This window comes from Protomyctophum bolini, assembly GCF_963924005.1.
Source record: "Protomyctophum bolini genome assembly, chromosome: 16".
In the NCBI taxonomy this organism is placed as follows: Eukaryota; Metazoa; Chordata; class Actinopteri; order Myctophiformes; family Myctophidae; genus Protomyctophum; species Protomyctophum bolini.
Genome location: NC_137877.1, coordinates 3221380 through 3242896, shown reverse-complemented (window position 1 = coordinate 3242896; position 21517 = coordinate 3221380). Strand labels below are relative to the sequence as shown.

Below are 21517 nucleotides of genomic sequence, written 5' to 3'. Positions count from 1 at the left end.
AAGAAAAAATAACTAAAATAGAACCATTAACTTTAATTATGAACTATGAACTGAACAAACCCAAACAAACCATGTGCTGTCAATTAACCAAAAAAACTCTCAAAACATAATTTTCCAAGTCACAGATATTATTTAACTAATAAAGTAACACTTATGACCCAAACATAGTACTTACTTTGATTAAAGAACGCACAGAGGATACACTTGGAGAAAACAAATACAATAGTCAGCTCTCAACAGGTTGGACTGACTGACCATGCTGATGCCAAACGCTAAACTGCCTAATTTAGACTGCCTGTGGAAATGTACCAGCCAATACCAGGTTAGGCCACTAAGCGGCACTAACAACCTGTCTAAACAAAACAGTGTTCATGATAGGGAAAAGTAACACTGATAAATGCCCAGAATGTAATGTAATGTCAGGGGCCCTACAGAAAATGTTGAACATGTCTTGATGCACTTGCAGGAAATATGGGAAACTAAAACAGAAGGTGGTAGAGGCAGGTAAACAGTGGAACCTGCTATAGGTCTGGAGACAGGATCCAGAACAAATTTAGAGCAGTGATCAAGTTTCTGAAAGACATAAGAGAAGTTTTTACGGCTCTAACAGTGATTCTCAACCAGTTTAAACCCCCAGTTTGACATGCATCAGTCTGCGGACCCCCATTTAATGTCATTTATATCTCTGGGACCCCCAATTTATATTGTAAAATCAATGTTAATTTAACTCAGAGAGTGTACAAATGGAACCAAACGGACCCGTTAGGGTTCGTTGGTTCCGTACACTCTCAAGAGTTACAGACCCATAAGGGGTCCATTTGGTTCCAAACTATCATTTAGCTGGGTACCCCCTGGAACTCCCTCAAGGACCCCTGGGGGTCCCCGGACCCCACTTTGGGAACCAGTGGTGTAGGGAGTCCGACTACATACTCCGGTACAGTAGGTGGCGGTATACACCTCAAAGTCAATGGTTGCAACCCATAGAGTTATAGTTGCAACCCACCATAATACTCAAAGAATAACACTGTTGCCTGCGTGTTGCCAGTTGCCAGAGAGACTCTTGCTTCTTTTCGCAGAATAGTAAGCCTTGAACCCAGGCTATTAGTTAGTTAGTACTAGTAGGCAGAGAGTTATGTGTGGGTCAAACAAACAGCATGTGAGAAACGTCTCATAAGTTTACACTCAATTCATTGTCATGTAAGTAAACAATTCTTTGACAATTCTGCATGCTAGTACTCCCTTGCTTTAGCACCCTTAGCTCACGGATGCTAACGTTACAATGGCGTTTGTAGACGGCTAGTTAGTGTTAGCTTAGCTATGCTAGTCTCTTTGTATTCTGTCACTCCTTACGGGAGGCATACTATGATCCGACGGAGCAATGATCCGAGGTTAGGTTTAGGTGTGCTGCCCCGGGGGAGGTTAGGGTTAGGGTCTGCGCTGGTTGTCGGGAGAGAGTTTGGGTTAGGTTTAGGTGTGCTGCCCCGGGGGAGGAGGGTGAGGGTCTGCGCTGGGGGTCGGGAGAGGGTTGGGGTTAGGTTTAGGTGTGCTGCCCCGGCCCCCGGTGGAGGTTATCCGGATCTGAATGGATTTTATTTCTCGATAATGGAACAAAACGTGGCATTTCCTCTCACCCATAGGCCATTTTAGGCTCTCCCAACAGGGGGGCACAACAAGGATTACACGTGGTATAATAATAGCTAGCCTACATCTGGGTACACAACTGTGAGAACTCAATGGCTAAGTTATAGAATGTAAACAACTCAATATGCAAGACAAATATTTTGCTAGTCTACACTATATGATTTATTTACTCATTTTGGAGCATACTATAGCCAATCAGCATATGACAATGTCAATCATGTGATGTTGCAAAAAACTTACAAAGCATGACTGAAATGAAAAATATAAATGAGTAAAGTTACAATATTGACAACAAATATAAGAATCAATTTTCGATTACTGTCTATTTCTTGCTACAAATGTTTTCAAAAACATTCTTGAGAGCAATATTTGATTAAATGATTGATTGAATAACTTACAGTACTTAACGTACAGTCAAACACTGTCCAAAACGATAACACCCGAAAGCATTTCCATTCAGGTCCTGGGTATTCAATTCACTATCATGAAATAACAAATCATAAAAAGTAATAATAAAATCAAATATGTACAACCTGTAAATATTTTATTTTATTATTACTATGATTTTGAATTTCTAGACCCCCAACCTGGGGGACTAGAAAAAGGAGGGGGTTTAGTTGTAAATCACATAGTATGACTCGAATCAGAATAAAGCATTCAAACCAAGCCGTAAATACATTTAATTATACAATGCAATTACATTTAATCATATTGTATACATAATGACTGGACCGTCTGGACAGTGATGTGACGGCGTCAATAAATGAACCGGGGCAAGTTTTGAGCTTTGACCCCATCACCGAACGCAGCGCAACGCAACGTCGGCAGTGGAGCACTGTTGTTGATTAACAAGAAATGATTACATAGTAATAATGTGTCAGGCGCTGTCTCCGTCTTCGTTTCTCCCCCATATTGTTATTATTATTTAGACCGTGTGTTGCTGATAGACAGATAATCGATCCGATTGCATCTGTAATTGCGTGTCTCTAGGCTGTGAGCTGGCTTTCTGCCATGCACCCCCCCCCACCACGATCACGATGGCATTGGCTGCGCCGTTTCACCCGCGCTTGGTTTGAAGTTATATCGAGTGATGTTTCGAACATTGCAAACGTGTGAAATCACTGTAGTATGCGTCGTGTCGGGTTGAGCTCTCGCACTCAAGCTCCCCTTGAGTGTGATCACGCTGTTCTGCTGCGTTGCTCTGCTGCCATTGGCTTAGGCAGTGTGATTGGCTGCCACTACACTCCCATTGGCTTAGGGCCGATTCTTACTCCTATTTTACCGCTGTTCCGGCGCTGTAGTGCCGAAATGATTTCGGCTCGTCAGAAATTTTCAGTAGCACCGAAGAGGTGACTTTAGGACGGTCCCGTCCCCCCCCCGTCCCCGAACCTCAAATTACGTCACATTGTAGGCTCCGACTTTTTAGAACCGACTTTTATTCGGCTCTAAAATAGGAGTGTGACCCTTAGGCAGTGTGGCAGCCAATCAGGCTATGTCGTCAGTATGACTAGGATGACGATGTCGTCTACATTTCATGATCTTTCATTAGTCAGGTTTCACCTGACAAAAAGGAAACATTCCCTGATGCTGACGGTGACACAACGCCGATGGCTGCAGTGGAACGCCGCCGTTATACATTATTTACTTACAAAGGACAGCAATTAATAAATTGTCTAAAATATAAAGTAAAAACATGTCAAATCAAGTGTGCACATGTGCATCTCCACCTGACCTGTGGCATAATTGACTCTAATTAGTTATCTTCTACATTAGTTCCTTTTTTATTTTTTTGCAATGTTAATAATTACCTAAATTCCACCCCCCCCCCCCCTTTTATTTACCCAGGGTAGTAGCAGAGCACAGGTGCTCATTTTCAGCAATGTTTAAGTATGTATGTAAGGTTACCGAATGATTTATTTTCTCTTTTTCATTCCCCTACTGTTGATTTTCTACAGACCACCACAGCTACTGATCTACAGTATCAAGAGAGATGGCCGCCAAAAAATATGCAGCAATGTCAGAGTACCGGCAGGAGATGGACGAACGACGTGGACTGTTTTATGCGATGTTTCAACCCGTCGTACACTTGAACAGGATAGGTATGTAGCGTTTACATTACTGGTGGTTTTAAGCCTATAGTAAAGTTAGCTAGCTGCAGGTGTGTGTACTTGAGTTCTCAACGGGCCGGGAATTTCAAGCCTGGCCTGAACGAGTTGAAGCCTCGATCGAAACATTCATTAATCAACAAAGTCCAACCCAGACGAAAATAATACAAAATGCTACAAACTTCAGGATGCGAGAGACGGTAATGTGTTTGTGTCTAACCAACTAGTAGGTGTCTGTTCGGCACTCTGCACAAGCGGTGGGTATTGCCGGCAACCTCACGATAGATATGTATCACGATACGGCTACAGGCTTTAGTTTAGACATATACTATTGGTCCGACTGTCATTAGACCGACAACCTACCTCAAACCCTAACCGAAAGCCCGGGAGCACCGCATGTCTGACCGTTGTTTCCGCATGGCGGTCCGTTGGTGTGTCTAAAGATTAATTGCGTATATCGTAACTGTCAGGCAGAAACTGATTCTGATGTTTGTTTAAAAGCCGCCTCACACACAGCATTTCCTGCCATATCAATATGGTACGATAGGATTATCAGCAAGGAATACAACACAATTATTGCCATATCAATTAATTGAACCCACACCTACTCCGCACACATTATAAAACATCCATGACAATAAAAACAACTCGCCAGCCACTAACGGACAAGCAAAACATGTTAGTGGTGTCAACAATAATCGATTCAGCAATGTGATGCGATTCGGCCGTGTGCGATTCTGCATCGGTGCAGCAACGGACAATCGATTATAGCAAAGTCACCTTTTTTGACCCTTGGGTGCATCCGTAGGTCTCTGTTTGTGCATCTAAACCAATCACAGCAACCGGGGTGGGGGTGGGGGGGTGTCCAGGACAGTCTCGTTTGGGATTCGCTTATACAACCATCTGTTTAGTGTAAACACAGAAGTCACACTGCTACATGACACCGGGTGAATAGGGAACTAGGGTCCAGTGCATGTCACTTCATTATTATTAGTCTTCTTCCATGTCAAGTCAAAGTCCATATTATCTTTATTCTTATTATCCTTATTCTACTGCTTCATTCCAGACAAAATTGTGGACCTTAAACAGGAACTTGTAGAACACCTTAAACAGGAGCTTGAAGACCTTAAACAGGAAGCTGAAGACCTCCTTAAACAGGAACCTGAAGACTACCTTAAGCAGGAAGATGAAGACAACCTTAAACAGGAACCTGAAGACCACTTTAAACAGGAGGCTGAAGACAACCTTAAACAGGAACCTGAAGACAACCTTAAACGGGAACCTGGAGACCTCCTTAAATTAGAACCTGGAGACTACCTTAAACGGGAACCTGGAGACCTCCTTAAACTAGAAGCTGAAGACTACCTTAAACAGGAACCTGAAGACCTCCTTAAACTAGAACCTGAAGACCACCTTAAACAGGAACCTGAAGACCACCTTCAGCAGGAACCTGAAGACCATGAAACTGAAGACAACCTGGACACCAGTAAGTTGACTGCAAATCAAAGCTGAGTGCACCTCAATCCATGCCTGACATATAATGCATGTTATAGATATTTGTTTTCTTGTCTGCAAGTTTGCAACCATGCATTTATTAGCTTCCCTCCAACATGGCATAAATAGTGGATCTACCGTTCACAACACGTTGCCACATGACGTTTAGTGAGCTTGTAGGTCGACTTATTGGAAAGTGGTAACTTATTTTTGCCGAACCCTTTTTCTTTCTGAAATTAGGGTTCTGGGTGCACGCATAGGTGTGTATCTGGAACTGGAGGAGTTGAGGAACAAGCTAGGGATTTTTTATAATTAGACGACTATCCGCACCATGACATTTCTTGACTAAATCAAACGATTATTTTAAAAATTATTTTTAAATGCTGTGGTTTGTTTCTGTATTGTATCAATGCCCTCTGCAAAGGTTTAATAATGTGATTAAATTATCGAGCAGAAAACTAGCAGTGTATTGTTGAAGCTCTTCAGTGTATGTAAGGTTGCTGAGTAACTAAATATATATATTTATCTAATGGTGATTTCCACAGAGCACCACAGGGAGAGGTCTACACTAGTATCAACAGCGCGACGTGGACTGTTTGATGCAATGTTTCAACCTGTAGTGCAGATGCACAGGATGGGTATGTATGTTTTGATCTAGAGCTGTTCCGATTCCAACGTATTCACTTTCAATACTGACACTACAGCCAAAAACTCTGTAACGACACAAATTGTGAATGATGCAAATAGGGAACGTATGCCCCACCCTGTTATGCAATACTCGTTATACCCGTTGTGTATCGAAACTACGCGGCCCGGGGCTAAATTGTTATTTTCGTTGTAAACACTTTGGGTGCTACGGTATATAACGAATGAGGTGTCTCTTTAAAATATCCACTTGTTTTGTGTTCATTCAACATGTACAGAGACTGCAAACTCAGTACAACAAAAATGTTCTTCTCTCCTCTCTGCACCACAGTGATCAACGTTTTCGTCTCATTTTGCCTAGACGTCCTGAACCTCCCTTTGTCTAAAGGGCTTTCCCCTGAAGAGGAGAGTAGCTCCAGTCTGGCCCAGGAGGAACCAGAGCCTCCACAAAATAAAGCTAATCAGGAGGGGCTACTTCAACAACCTGATGAGGCTGATGGGTTGACATTACTAGCAGTGGAAAGTGAAGCTGATGATGATGATGAAAACATACAGACGGAGCCTGGAGCCAGCACCTCAACTCAACACACAGAAACACAAGATGATGTAGAGGACGGTGGAAATTCACAACCAACTGCTGATGACCATCTTCTCTCTTCACACGGTTCTGAAACGGCAGATAGTGACGAGTGGGAGGAGACCAGGGAAGGTCAGTCAGCGTTAAACGCACTGAGGTCACACACTAGTCAAGATGCGGAAGGACAGCTGTCCCAGGACCAGAAATCATCAATACAAACTAAATCCATAGGAAAGAAAAGGTTTAGTTGTACCGAGTGTGGCAACATCTTTAAACATAAGAAATCTATGGAGAAGCACGCTAAGATTCATACACAGCCGAACCGCTTTAGTTGTACAGTGTGTGGCAAAATCTTTAAACGTAAGAAATGTATGGAGCAGCACACTAGGATTCATTCAGAGCCCAACCGCTTCAGTTGTACAGATTGTGGGAAAGTGTTTCAAAGCAAGGAAAATCTGGAGAAGCACATTAGGAATCATACAGAGAGGAAACGTTTTAGTTGTACAGAGTGTGGCACAGTGTTTAATCGGAAGGCCGATCTGAATGCACACACACCGATTCATACAGGGAAATATCCCTTTAATTGTACAGTCTGTGGCAAAGGATTTACTGGAAGCAGTCATCTAGAAAATCACATTAGAGTTCACACAGGGGAAAAGCCCTTTAGTTGTACAGTTTGTGACAAAGGCTTTACTCAAAGAAGTTCTCTTAAAAGCCACATGATGATTCATACAGGGGAAAAGCCCCATACTTGTACAGTTTGTGGCAAATGTTTTACTAAAAAGTTCACATTGCAAGAACATATGAGAACTCACTCGGGGGAGAAGCCAAAGCCCTTTACTTGTATACATTGTGGCAAAAGCTTTAAAGGAGTGAGTAACCTAAAAACACACATAATGTCTCACACAGGGGAAAGACCCTGTATTTGTACAGTTTGTGGTATAGGTTGTGTTAGGAACAGTGATTTAAAAAGGCACATGAAGATTCATACAGGGGAAAAAACCTTCCTTTGTACAGTTTGTGGCAAAGGCTTTAACGAAAAGGGTGATCTGAAAAAACACATGCGGTGGCATACAGGGGATAAGCCCTTTAAGTGTACAATTTGTGGCAAAGGCTGGGTTACAAAATCATTACTAAAAACGCACATGAGGATGCATACAGGGGAAAGGCCCTTTACTTGCACAGTTTGTGGCATCACATTTAGTCGAAATGATCATTTAAAAGCACACATGAGGGTTCATACAGGGGAAAAGCTGTATACTTGTACAGTATGTGGTAAAGACTATACTCGAATGGATGTTCTAAAGACACACATGAGGACTCATACAGGGGAAAAACCCTTTACTTGTAAAATTTGTGGTAAAGGCTTTCGTGCAATAGCTACTCTAAATGGACACACTAGGACTCATACAGGGGAAAAGCCATTTAGTTGTTCAGTTTGTGGAATAGGCTTTAGTCGAATGGATGTTCTAAAGACACACATGAGGACTCATACAGGGGAAAAACCCTTTACTTGTAACATTTGTGGTAAAGGCTTTCGTGCAATAGTTAATCTAAATACACACACTAGGACTCACAGGGGAAAAGCCATTTAGTTGTTCAGTTTGTGGAATAGGCTTTAGTCGAATGGATAATCTAAAAAAAACACATGAGGAACCATACAGGGGAAAAGGACTTCACTTGATCAGTTTGTGTTAAAGGCTTCATTTGTAGGCCTACTCTGAACAGACAGAACTCTGGTTCAAAATGGACATCTTGAAATAGGAAGGTGCTGCAAGTTGAACAATATATCTTAGTTCTTTAACGCTGCTGTCTTCACAAACATACAAGTTTGCAGTCATTCATTCTAATCCAGGATGGAAATGACACGTCATATGAATCACATAATCTAATCTGACAATAGCAACATGCCTAAATAAAACAATTCTATAGACTTTATTCTCCATTTGATAGCTGTTCACTGTGTTGACATGTTTGTCTTGTTTAAACTGTTACATTATCATAACTCATATGGGCAGTGGCAGAGAGACATTTCTTTTTTAGAATCAGATTATTATCACTTATGTGTATTTTATAGGGGTTTTGTGAAAGCGGCAACACACCAAACTGGAATTTTACTTACGCTTTTCAATGGGAACGGAGTGTTTGTTGCCATGTGTGGATTTCTGCATCGTTATAGAATAGATGGATACTTAAATTAGTTGTATTCTGTTTTGTTAATGGATAATTCCGCAGTAGCTGTTTCTTTATCTCAATCTGACGTTAGTATATCTAATAACGAGTGGTACACATTAACCCATTCTGGGCGGGAACCCCTTTTGGTGTTAGCATTACGTTACGCTTTAGCTATTGAAAAATAACAGATCTACAAGCTCATAGCGCGCCACTCGGTGGCGCGCTATGAGCGACTGACATAGAAGACATTTTTTGAATCTGATCTCGGGTCAGAATGAAAACTGTCGGGATGTAGAAGACATTTTTAGAATCTGATCTCAGGTCAGAATGGGTTAAATATTACATAACATCCAGGGCGCAGTGCAGCTCAGACCGGCCATGCTGGCCTGTTGGAATGAGACATGTCTGTACGTCTTATTACAAAAGACATGTAGAAAAGAATTCGAGCAGTGTCCAAAAAAAATATATATATATATACATTTTCGCTCAATCTAAGCGATTTTGCCTAAGACCATAAGCACGCCCGGATCTAGATTAACGTCAAATTGCGTTTTACGAAAATGGCTATTCCGGAATGTAAAGGTGCGTTCAGACTTGGATGTTTAGAGCGGCGCGATTACATACAAAATCAATGCAAAAAACGAGAATTGACGCGACGCGATCTGGCGCAGCACAAACTGGAGGAACCGAGGCGAATATACAATATTCAGGTCTCTGAACGCAGCTTTAGAAAAGGGAAAACGAGAGGGACATGTGCATTTTTCTGTTATTTTATTTTAATAAACAAGGTTTCACATTACGTCCTTTGTGTTTGCTATATCCTTAACATTTCTGCTGTTTCTGCTAAAGGTGTGTCGTTCACCCCCTTTAATTCTAAATATGATATACTTGTGGGGGGGGGGGGTGGGAGCAGCTCGGGGTGATGACAAGTAGTGTGGGTGTGTCTCTGGCGTCATAGTTACCCCATTATCACCCAGTGCCATCCTTTTTTTTCCTTCTTTTTTTGCTTAGGCCTACTTTAAGTAGTCACAGAATATTCATCTCCACTGCTATCGCTTCCCCAAACGGAAAAATGAAAAGTTTGAATCATGGGTTTGTCCTAATAACTAATGCCTGTAGGACTGTTGGTATGTCTAACCCATTCTGACCGGGAACCCATTTTGGTGTTATCATCATGTTATGCTTCAGCTATTGAAAAATAGCAGATCTACAAGCTCATAGCGCGCCACCGAGTGGCGCGCTACGAGCTTGTAGGTCTGCTATTTTTTTAGAATCTGATCTCAGGTCAGAATGGGTTTAATCAGACCAGTGTGTTGTCCAGTGGAAACCTCGTATGAATCTGATCTCAGGTCAGAATGGGTTTAATCAGACCAGTGTGTGCCCAGTGGAAACCTCGTATGAATCTGATCTCAGGTCGGAATGGGCTAACCAACGTATGCATCGCATAGCAGCAATATGGCTCCAGCACTGCTTCTGTGGTGTTCTGTTTGCACCATAGACTGTAAAAAGAAATATGGACAAAGCGTCCGCCGGGTCTGATATGGACGTAAAATGAAGCCAGTCAGTCCTTGTATTGTAAATCGCCATCTTTCTAGATCCGTTTTGGCCCAGACAACGAGGTGGGACTTCCCCCCCCTTCTTCTTAGTTGGTTTTTATTTTGACTCGAACGGGGGGTGGCTCCAGTTCATAGACTGTAACGGTAGCCACGCCCCTCAGAACATACGCAACTTTATGGTCATTTTTGGTCAATAAGTTGTACTAACAACTTGCGAGACTTGCGTCCCCTTCAATGTAACATTGAAGTGTAACTTCCTGGCCCAGCTGTACTGCTTGATGTGAAAGCGTCTGAGAGATACCCGCTTGTTGAGCCACACCTGCAACACAGGAATAGGTTAAAAAAACATTTATGGGGTTCGTAATAATGCTGTTATTTTGGCCAATTTGTTCTGCAAACTTTTAATTTCACATAAAACAATAATAAGATAAAAGACTCATAACTCTCAAAAACATTCACTAGGCCTATAGCCTACATTTAAAATGATCCTCAAAATTCTTCTTTTTTAAATGCACGTATACGGTATGCAATCATACAGATGCAACTGTATCCATCCTTGTCCTTGCTTGGTTCAGTGCTGTCACTGCTGTCTGCTTCACTGTGACTGGCTGCTGTCTGCTGTCTGCTTCACTGTGACTGGCTGCTGTGTGCTTCACTGTGACTGGCTGAAGGAGTCAAATGATTTGCATGTCTTAATGACTGTTGGTAGGGCGTTCCACATTTTGGCATAGGAGAGAAATGAATTTAGTCCTTCTTGGTGGTGTATGGAATCTTGTGGACCAGACCCATTGCTAGATGCAGAACTCTGTCGTCGACCCTAAGCCATCCAGCCTGTGGGCACTGGGTAGGGGTGAGGTGGGTTCGGGGGGTGAGGTCAAGTAGAGAGAGAGAGAGAGAGAGAGAGGAAGGACAGGCCAGTTCTGATGAGTCAGATTAACTGACTGTAGTTTAAACTGTAGTTTTACAATGAGTCCACTAGGTGGTGGACCATGAACACATTACATTTAAAAAGAGTATATAGCCTACATAGGGACATGTAAAAATGTGTTTGTAAGAATAAGAGCCATTTGAGCCACCATATTGTTTTCCATGATTCCTGTCAATTTGCCAATCTATGTTGCCATGGTTACAGGTATTTAACCCTGGCCCTAATCAGGCACAGGTGTTACCAGTGGCAGAGGTAAACCAGTTTTTGACTGTGTTCATCATGAGGGCTGGTGATCTGTATCCCTATCCTGTGCGTTTGATGATTTATGTTATGTTTATTTTGTATGACAAAGTATAGGACTTTAAGCAGCTAATAAATATAGTTTAATTTCTACTCAACGGACACTTTTGGACATCAGTTATTTGATCACACGTCTGAACTTCCTCGGCAACCCAGTATCACCCAAGTATAGATACAGTGTGTTTACAACCAGTATCACCCAAGTATAGATTACAGTGTTTTTACAACCAGTATCACCCAAGTATAGATTACAGTGTTTTTACAACCAGTATCACCCAAGTATAGGTTACAGTGTTTTTACAACCAGTATCACCCAAGTATAGGTTACAGTGTTTTTACAACCAGTATCACCCAAGTATAGGTTACAGTGTGTTTACAACCAGTATCACCCAAGTATAGGTTACAGTGTTTTTACTTAACCAGTATCACCCAAGTATAGATTACAGTGTTTTTACTTAACCAGTATCACCCAAGTATAGGTTACAGTGTTTTTACTTAACCAGTATCACCCAAGTATAGATTACAGTGTTTTTACAACCAGTATCACCCAAGTATAGATTACAGTGTTTTTACTTAACCAGTATCACCCAAGTATAGATTACAGTGTTTTTACTTAACCAGTATCACCCAAGTATAGATTACAGTGTTTTTACAACCAGTATCACCCAAGTATAGATTACAGTGTTTTTACAACCAGTATCACCCAAGTATAGATTACAGTGTTTTTACAACCAGTATCACCCAAGTATAGATTACAGTGTTTTTACAACCAGTATCACCCAAGTATAGATTACAGTGTTTTTACACCCAGTATCACCCAAGTATAGATTACAGTGTTTTTACAACCAGTATCACCCAAGTATAGATTACAGTGTTTTTACTTAACCAGTATCACCCAAGTATAGATTACAGTGTTTTTACTTAACCAGTATCACCCAAGTATAGATTACAGTGTTTTTACTTAACCAGTATCACCCAAGTATAGGTTACAGTGTTTTTACAACCAGTATCACCCAAGTATAGATTACAGTGTTTTTACAACCAGTATCACCCAAGTATAGATTACAGTGTTTTTACTTAACCAGTATCACCCAAGTATAGATTACAGTGTTTTTACTTAACCAGTATCACCCAAGTATAGGTTACAGTGTTTTTACTTAACCAGTATCACCCAAGTATAGATTACAGTGTTTTTACTTAACCAGTATCACCCAAGTATAGATTACAGTGTTTTTACTTAACCAGTATCACCCAAGTATAGATTACAGTGTTTTTACAACCAGTATCACCCAAGTATAGGTTACAGTGTTTTTACTTGTGGGCCAGCCATGTTTCCATCAGAGTTTAGAAGCACTCGTTTTCCCTGAAGCAACGTCCTGCTGCCTCTTGCATGCATTATGTGCTAATTCAAAACAGGTGGTACCCAGGGGCAGTTGAGTGATATCTAACAAGCGCTTCCAAACTCCAGCACTTAGAAAAATAAGCAGCTGCAAGGACCCAAAGTAGCTCATAACATGAAACATGTCTACAGTGGACTTTTATGAAACAAACAAACAGCTGCAATGTTGGTGAGTTTGACGTTGTGTAATACAATCAGAGAGGACTTTTCTGTTTGGATGAATGGGCTGCCATTGCACCTATAGGTAGCACGTTGCCATTAACTTTATGGTAAAATGGACGCGGTCTGCGTGATTCTCTCTCTCCCTCTCTGTCACGTCGCAGCCATCAGATCTACAAGCTCACAGCGCGGCGCGATGCGACGCGCTGTGAGCTTGTAGATCTGCTCTTCTAGTGTGGGCGGAACGAGGAAGTGTCTCGTTCCATCCCCCCCAAACAGTCAGAAGATCATTTGGGCGATCTTTTCCCTCTGTGCTCTCCAGCTCTGCTCTGCTCAACAAGGACAAGGTGTACACAGGTATATATAAAAGTATATATTTATGCCGTTAGTATGTTGTGTTTACACTTAACCTGTGGTTAACAATAAGCCTATACTACATGTATCTCTGAATATTGAATACTTTAGTGTTTCCAATACTAAACTAAGCAACAGCTACATATCCTTAAATATTTTCAATAGCCTGTACTTGTATTATGTCTTCTGTAATCTCAGCATCATTGAAATTTTGAAAATGAAGACTTTGTCCTTTTATAAGAAAACAAATATACCGGTAGGTTAAATGTACTTTTCTGAGTTTAAGTTAGTGACAGTGCAATATTTCTTTTTTTAACAATGTATTTATTTTCCTTTTTTACACACACAACTGACAATACAAACATACAAAAAACAACAATGAACATTGCAAGACAATGTACTGGTATAAAGCAAGCAAAACAACAATAACCACAACAAAAACAAACAACAACAGCACTACTCCTCTTCAGCTCCATCCATTAAATGTGACAAATTATTGTTCTTTATATAACTTATAAAACGTCCCCCCCACACCCCCTGAAACTTTTCTTGTTTGTCCTTAAGAATGTATTGCAATCTTTTCCAAAGGTAAACATAAACATAATTCCTTGAACCGCTGTGTGATACTTGGTTTGTCTGGCCTCTTCCAGGTCAATGCTATCATTCTCTTAGCTTGTAAAAGACATATATCGATAAACATTTGTTCATTACTCTTTGTGACAGACGCAATATAATTAGTATTATACACCAAAGACATGCCCCTTGGCATTTTATCTGTTGAATTATCCTCCATTTTCAATTAATCTGAACATTAAAGACATGACATACAAATACACACTTCTATGAAAAAAGGAATAACTGTTAAATGAAGTGTATCTCAGTGTCTGTCTGTCTGTCTGTCTGTCTGTCTGTCTGTCTGTCTGTCTGTTTGCATTTATAACTGAAATAAACTCAGAGGCTTCGTGGAAATGGCACACGCAAGTGTAAAGGAACGGCATTTTGCTTCTCTCTTGCCGTAAAATTAACTGAAATCGAGGCTTTATGACAGCAGCGAGACGAGTGGTTGCTGCGCGAGGCGCACGCCACGCATGGCTCGCAATCATAGCTGCCTGGGAGAAATGCGAGGCCCTGTGCGTTAATAATTATATTGTTAATATACAAAACTATACAAAGATGATCACATTTCTATCTATAAGGACAAACCTTATTAGAAAAAATATTAATAGCATAGCATAGCAAAGCCTTTTGAAATGTGTATAGGTTACTGAATTGCAGGTGCTGCTGCCAAATGTAAATATATACGTTTTTTTTTTTTGGGGTCAGCCCTACTGTCCGTGCACATTGTCAAAGTCTTTCTCAGGTTTGTATCAGTTACTGTGGTTAGGTAGTCTGCCACAGTATACTGTCTGTTTAGAGGCAAATATGTTTCTAGTTTGTTGTGATTGTGTGAGTTCGTTCCAATATGTGATGCATTTATCTTTTTCTTTATATATAATCTAATAGTCTCTCTCTCTGTCTCTCTCTCTGTCCCTCTCTCTCTGTCTCTCTCTCTGTCTCTCTCTCTGTCTCTCTCTGTCTCTCCGCCCATCTCCACTTTATCTAATCAGGACACAGAAGTCATTTTATTATCCAGTCCAAAGTCTACAGTACAGAAGCAGAACCAAGGGTGGTGTACAGTACAGAACCATGGGCGGACGGGATTCATGACAGGTAAAGATTCAAACAAACATTTGATGACTATACGCATAACATCTTTATGGTGTGAATTTGTCCCCAGTGGGACAATAAAGGAAGATGAGATTTCATAAGTTGAAGCAGTGAATTATTATTCAAAGGATTTACTCTTGTTTTATTTCTTAAGATTTATGTTTTGGGGCTTTTATGCCTTTATTGATAGGACAGTAACTCACAGCATATGGGGAGTAACACGCAGCAAAGGTCGTCGGGATCGGGATTCGAACCATTGCAGCCTAGGGCGCCCGTACCACCACACCGGTGACCCGGGGTGTCTTGTTTGTCATTTCTATCGTCTACTCGTGCTTATGAGAACACCACAGACAGTTTTAAGTTGCTCGAAACTCCTTCAACTTGTTTTGTTTCATAAATATGTTAGTAACAACATATCAAAAGGTCCTATAAGAAATCCCAGTGGCGGAACATATTGAAAAATGCTGAAATAGGTCATGAATCACTCATCATGTACTTAATTATCTGTTTTGAATCTCAGGTATGTTTCCATTGGCATTGCATAGTTGACTCATCAACATAGAGTACAGTACAGTACAGTGCCACACCTTAATGTTCTGACAACAACTATTTAAGCTACAAAACTAGTTTAGCCTGTAGAACTCTCCTCATGTCCCCAAGTAACACTGTCCTCTGAAAGGCCATCTGCAGTAACCTAATATGAAGTATTACTGCACACCCATTCAGCTTTAATAACCTAACCTTTAAATCTGCATTTCACGCTTTGTTTGTATGTACAGGATTTACTACGACGTGGCTCTTTTGTTAACCCATTCTGACCTGAGATCAGATTCATACGAGGTTTCCACTGGACACACACTGGTCTGATTAACCCATTCTGACCTGAGATCAGATTCTAAAAAATGTCAGTCGTTCTTTGATTTTTCAAAAATAGCAGACCTACAAGCTCGTAGCGCGCCACTCGGTGGCGCGCTACGAGCTTGTAGATCTGCTATTTTTCAATAGCTAAAGCATAACATCGTGCTAACACCAAAATGGGTTCCCGGCCAGAATGGGTTAATAACCTAATATGAAGTATACGGCACACCCATTCAGCTTTAATAACCTAATATGAAGTATACTGCAGTAACTGCACACCCATTCAGCTTTGCAGCCAAGTGTCCCTTTCTCGGACTGCAACTGTACTTACTGTATAAGACCCATTTATTGAAATCCCAAACATGGAATGTACTGTACTTGGACCATGCATTATGCCACATACAGTAATGCCTGTCTCAGGACGGCCACCTGCCAGTATACAGTGGATAACTTCCCAGTCTTGCTGGGTAAGTTAATTGGGTAACTACTGTATATATCTATAACTACTTTAACCCTGACATCCTGATTTTGGGCATGTCATTATAGGCTAAGAAGAAAGGACAATTGCTGATCTACAAGGTCACAACATGCCGTAATGTGTTGTGAGGTTGTAGATTGGCTTTTTTTGATAAGTGACTTATTTTAAAATGTGTAGCGCAGTGGAATAGAGTAGACAATATATGCCACGTCAAGAGTCTATTAGTACTGGAGGCTATACATTTGTGTTCTGGTAATATCATTGATCATTTAATTGTTTTGCATGTCCGTGGCAAAAATAAAACATTAATGCAAATGTCGATCACATTCACAAGCTGGCATAGTGAGGGTGCAGATAGTGCTGTACTATCATGGTTATTGGTGGTGAAGACAATATACTAATAATGTTAGTCTGGATATATCAAATCCTGTGTTGAGGATCACATGCACTTTATGAACAAAATAACACCCAAACCAGACAATTAATTAAAAGGTTTCATAATTACAGTCTGCTTGAGGTGTAATGCAGCTTTAAACAACATAGCAGACAGTGGCACTGGTACATATCTGAACTCATCTTCTCCTCCTACAGTGCGTGTCAACCACATTAATCCCCATAGCAGACATCGGCATGGCCCTTTTGTTTTTCATACCAATCGTCGCATAGAAGCGTCATGGTTTTGTTATGCGTACACACCCATGGCGCTGTGCCAAGATAACTCACAAATCAAGACAAACGCACGCACACGCAGTCAAGTTGTCTACCGATGTTAACCATCTCAAACCCTCACCCTATAACCTAACCTCCCACGGGACAGCACACCTAAACCTAACCCAACCCTTAACGCACCCCTCAACAACCTTAACCCGGTCGTCTTAACGCACCCCTCACCAACCTTAATCCAGTCGTCTTAACGCACCGCTCACCAACCTTAATCCGGTCGTCTTAACGCACCCCTCACCAACCTTATGTCTAACCAAAGGATGTCTCCCGAGCCACTTCCAATGTGATTGAACTAGCCATTTTGTTTCTTAACTTTGTGTCTTATATCTTTATGGGTCCAATAAGCCGTGTCGGTCTGTCTCTGCCCCAAAAAGCAAGAATTTCAAACCCACAAAACGTATAATATTTGTCTCTTTCCTTTCGTTATTTTAATCCATTGGATGATATGCCCCAATCTCTTAACTTCATGTTTTCGTCAACGGACATGGAGAAAACGAATTAGAAAGTAAATAATAAAGCTGTCATTGGTCAAAAGCCAGTGCACCTCACGGGGCCAGAGGGCTGAGCAGAGCCTTCTATAGGCTCTGGGGCCGACAAATATTAGCCCCAATGATGAGTAAATCAACAAAGGTGTGGCAGCGCCAGGAGAGTGTGACCCAACTTGATGTGTTTTTAAGAGTCTGTTTAATTATTTAATAATTTCGTTTCATGAAGGTTCACAATTAATACTGTGAATTAGTTGCACTAGCAAAGTGTAACATGCAGTGAGAGGACGGAACGTTTGTTCTTCTAGCCCAGGTTCTCTGGGGTCACAATATAAGGAGCGCAGCTTTCGGTTCTCTGGGGTCCCAATATAAGGAGCAAATTGAAAATCAAGTCACATGTCAAAATGTATATCCATAACCATTCATTCCTAACGGAGCTAATAAAATACTGGAGGGTGTATAAGGCCGCTACTCGCATACAGTTGTGCCGCCTGCCGTCTGTACATGGCTGTGATGAATGGGACGGCTTCGGGATTTGTTGATTAAAATAGTGTCTTAATGTTTCAATTCAAGTGGTAAAGTTCACTTGGGCATGTCCGTCCGTCTTTCTGATGCTGTTGTTGTCTTAAGTTGGTATTCCTGTCATGCGACTTCACCCCACCTCCACTAAGTAAGACTCAGTGCATGTGGATGGAGCTGTTGTGTTTGTATTCCACCTTTTACTCCATCTATCTTGCCCTCTTTTGAAAGTGCCTGTGGTAATCTTTGGGTCTTGTTTTGACTGTTCAAAGAATCAAAACTCACCTTTTATCAGGCGATTGCAGAGCAGTACTGTACAGCCACCGGACAGACCAGAGCAAATCAGTCTACTCTTAACGTGCAGCCAAGCAGCCCAGTTTAAACACTCGATTTCCTGCCTGCGCCGTGAAGGGGCCTTCACAATACAGCGTCACCCTTTACCTCCCAATGAACTACATGTTACACTGCTTATTATTGACAGGAAATGTAGCTTTATTCGCGGTAACTTAACAGCGTGTTTGTGGGAGAGAGCGAGAGAGAGAGAGAATACAGTTTAATACCACGCATGCGGGAGCGGCCCCCTGAGCCCTGGCCTGAGGCGACTGCCTCGCCTATATCTCCGCGCCTGCTTGTCATGTCAGGAACAAGGAACTGAAAAATGTTACTCTGGGAAATTGAAACGATAAAGTTCCGTGAGTTGTTTAACAGGTTCTTCCCAGACCGTGCACGCCATAAAAGACATTAAGATGAATTGCAGTCGTGCCTTTTAGATGCGTGGTGAGACGAGAAAAAAGATGAGGGGGAAAATAGACGAGAAAAATAAAGGTTAAATGTACTTTTCTGAGTTCAAGTTAGTGACAGTGCAATATAATTAATATTATACACCAAAGACAAGCCCCTTGGCATTGTATCTGTTGGAATTATCCTCCATTTTCAATTAATCTGAACATTAAAGACATGTATGACATACAAATACACACTTCTATGAAAAAAGGAATAACGGTTAAATAAAGTTACGAATTACAATACGATAATTATTGCAGATTTGCAGTTTGGCCACACAGCCTTATTTATATCCTACCAAAACGTTTGAACTGATGCTGGAAAAACATGCAGGGAAGATGGCCCATTTTTAGCATTTCAATTCATTCAGTGAGTGAGAGAGAGAGAGACAGTCATTTGAATGCTTAGCATAGTAGCCTAAACCCACCATCACAACTTGTTTAGAAGTCAATTCAAAACATTAGCATCTATTCTAGACACTCTCTGGCAGACAGTTGATCACAGCCTGACAGAAGTGGGTATGGGTAAGGGAGGGAGCAGTGCTCCACCTTGTGGTACCAACTGGGATTGGCTGTGCTTCGAAAACTGTGCTGAAAACATAAACTGTGCTCACAGTAAGACGTACAGAGAGACAGATGTCATTGAATTGAGCATTATCTATACACAACAAAGTGTTAACATCTAGCTATAAAGCAAGTCTCCTCACTTTGTGCTATCTAGATCTAGCATAGTAAGACAAGACACGACACAACAGATACAATGGTTCTTCTGAATGTGGGGGCCGCATGTGGCCCCCGGGCCGCCAGTTGCCCACCCCTATATAGTTAGTTACCGTACTTATTATATTAGTGCAGAAAAGAGACAATAAATCCCGCTTTGGAGAAGATGCGCTCCGAAGGGGTTGTAGTGGCAGGGAATCGGGGATGGATAGAATCCTCTTCGCTATAATAGGTGCCAACTTTGCATAACGTGGCACATTATTTTTCCATCAAAGTGGTCTTGGACTTCTTGACTTCCTTGTTAACACGTGAGGACGGAGGGGCCGGCTCGCGGACCAAAAGGGGCCGCTTTTCTTTTTAACCCATTTTTGGTGGGAATCCCTTTTGGTGTGAGCATCATGTTATGCTTTAGCTATTGAAAAATAGCAAATCTACAAGCTCATAGCGCGCCACCGAGTGGCGCGCTATGAGCTTGTAGGTCTGCTATTTGACAAATCGAAGAACCACTGACATAGAAACATAGCTTTTTCAGAAAAGTGTCAGGATGTAGAAGACATTTTTAGAATCTGATCTCAGGTCAAAATGGGTTAATGACTATTCGATCTTTTTATTTTAGACTCCCGTGCTTATCGATCGAACGTCGATTAATCGATTTTTTTTGGGTCAGCCCTACTGTCCGTGCACATTGTCAAAGTCTTTCTCAGGTTTGTATCAGTTTCTGTGGTTAGGTGTAGTCTGCCACAGTATACTGTCTGTTTAGAGCCACATATGTTTCTAGTTTGTGTTGTGATTTTGTGAGTTCGTTCCAATATGTGATGCATTTATCTTTTTCTTTAGTTATAATCTAATAGTCTCTGTCTCTCTCTCTCTCTCTCTCTCTCTCTCTCTCTGTCTCTCTCTGTCTGTCTCTCTCTCTCTCTCTGTCCCTCTCTCTCTGTCTCTCTCTCTCTGTCCCTCTCTCTCTCTGTCTCTCCGCCCATCTCCACTTTATCTAATCAGGACACAGAAGTCATTTTATTATCCAGTCCAAAGTCTACAGTACAGAAGCAGAACCAAGGGTGGTGTACAGTACAGAACCATGGGCGGACAGGATTCATGACAGGTAAAGATTCAAACAAACATTTGATGACTACGCATAACATCTTTATGGTGTGAATTTGTCCCCAGTGGGACAATAAAGGAAGATGAGATTTCATAAGTTGAAGCAGTGAATTATTATTCAAAGGATTTACTCTTGTTTTATTTCTTAAGATTTATGTTTTGGGGCTTTTATGCCTTTATTGATAGGACAGTAACTCACAGCATATGGGGAGTAACACGCAGCAAAGGTCGTCGGGATCGGGATTCGAACCATTGCAGCCTAGGGCGCCCGTACCACCACACCGGTGACCCGGGGTGTCTTGTTTGTCATTTCTATCGTCTACTCGTGCTTATGAGAACACCACAGACAGTTTTAAGTTGCTCGAAACTCCTTCAACTTGTTTTGTTTCATAAATATGTTAGTAACAACATATCAAAAGGTCCTATAAGAAATCCCAGTGGCGGAACATATTGAAAAATGCTGAAATAGGTCATGAATCACTCATCATGTACTTAATTATCTGTTTTGAATCTCAGGTATGTTTCCATTGGCATTGCATAGTTGACTCATCAACATACAGTACAGTACAGTACAGTACCACACACCTTAATGTTCTGACAACAACTATTTAAGCTACAAAACTAGTTTAGCCTGTAGAACTCTCCTCATGTCCCCAAGTAACCTAATATGAAGTATACTGCACACCCATTCAGCTTTAATAACCTAACCTTTAAATCTGCATTTCACGCTTTGTTTGTATGTACAGGATTTACTACGACGTGGCTCTTTTGTTAATAACCTAATATGAAGTATACGGCACACCCATTCAGC

The 21517-nt window shown here is 41.3% G+C and overlaps 1 protein-coding gene across 1 annotated transcript in view; it reads left to right on the top strand.

Moving 5' to 3' along the window:
- LOC308330385 (uncharacterized protein) overlaps positions 1-21517 on the top strand; it is a 121124-nt gene that overhangs the window by 68013 nt on the left and 31594 nt on the right. The gene's annotated exons all lie outside the window — the stretch shown is intronic.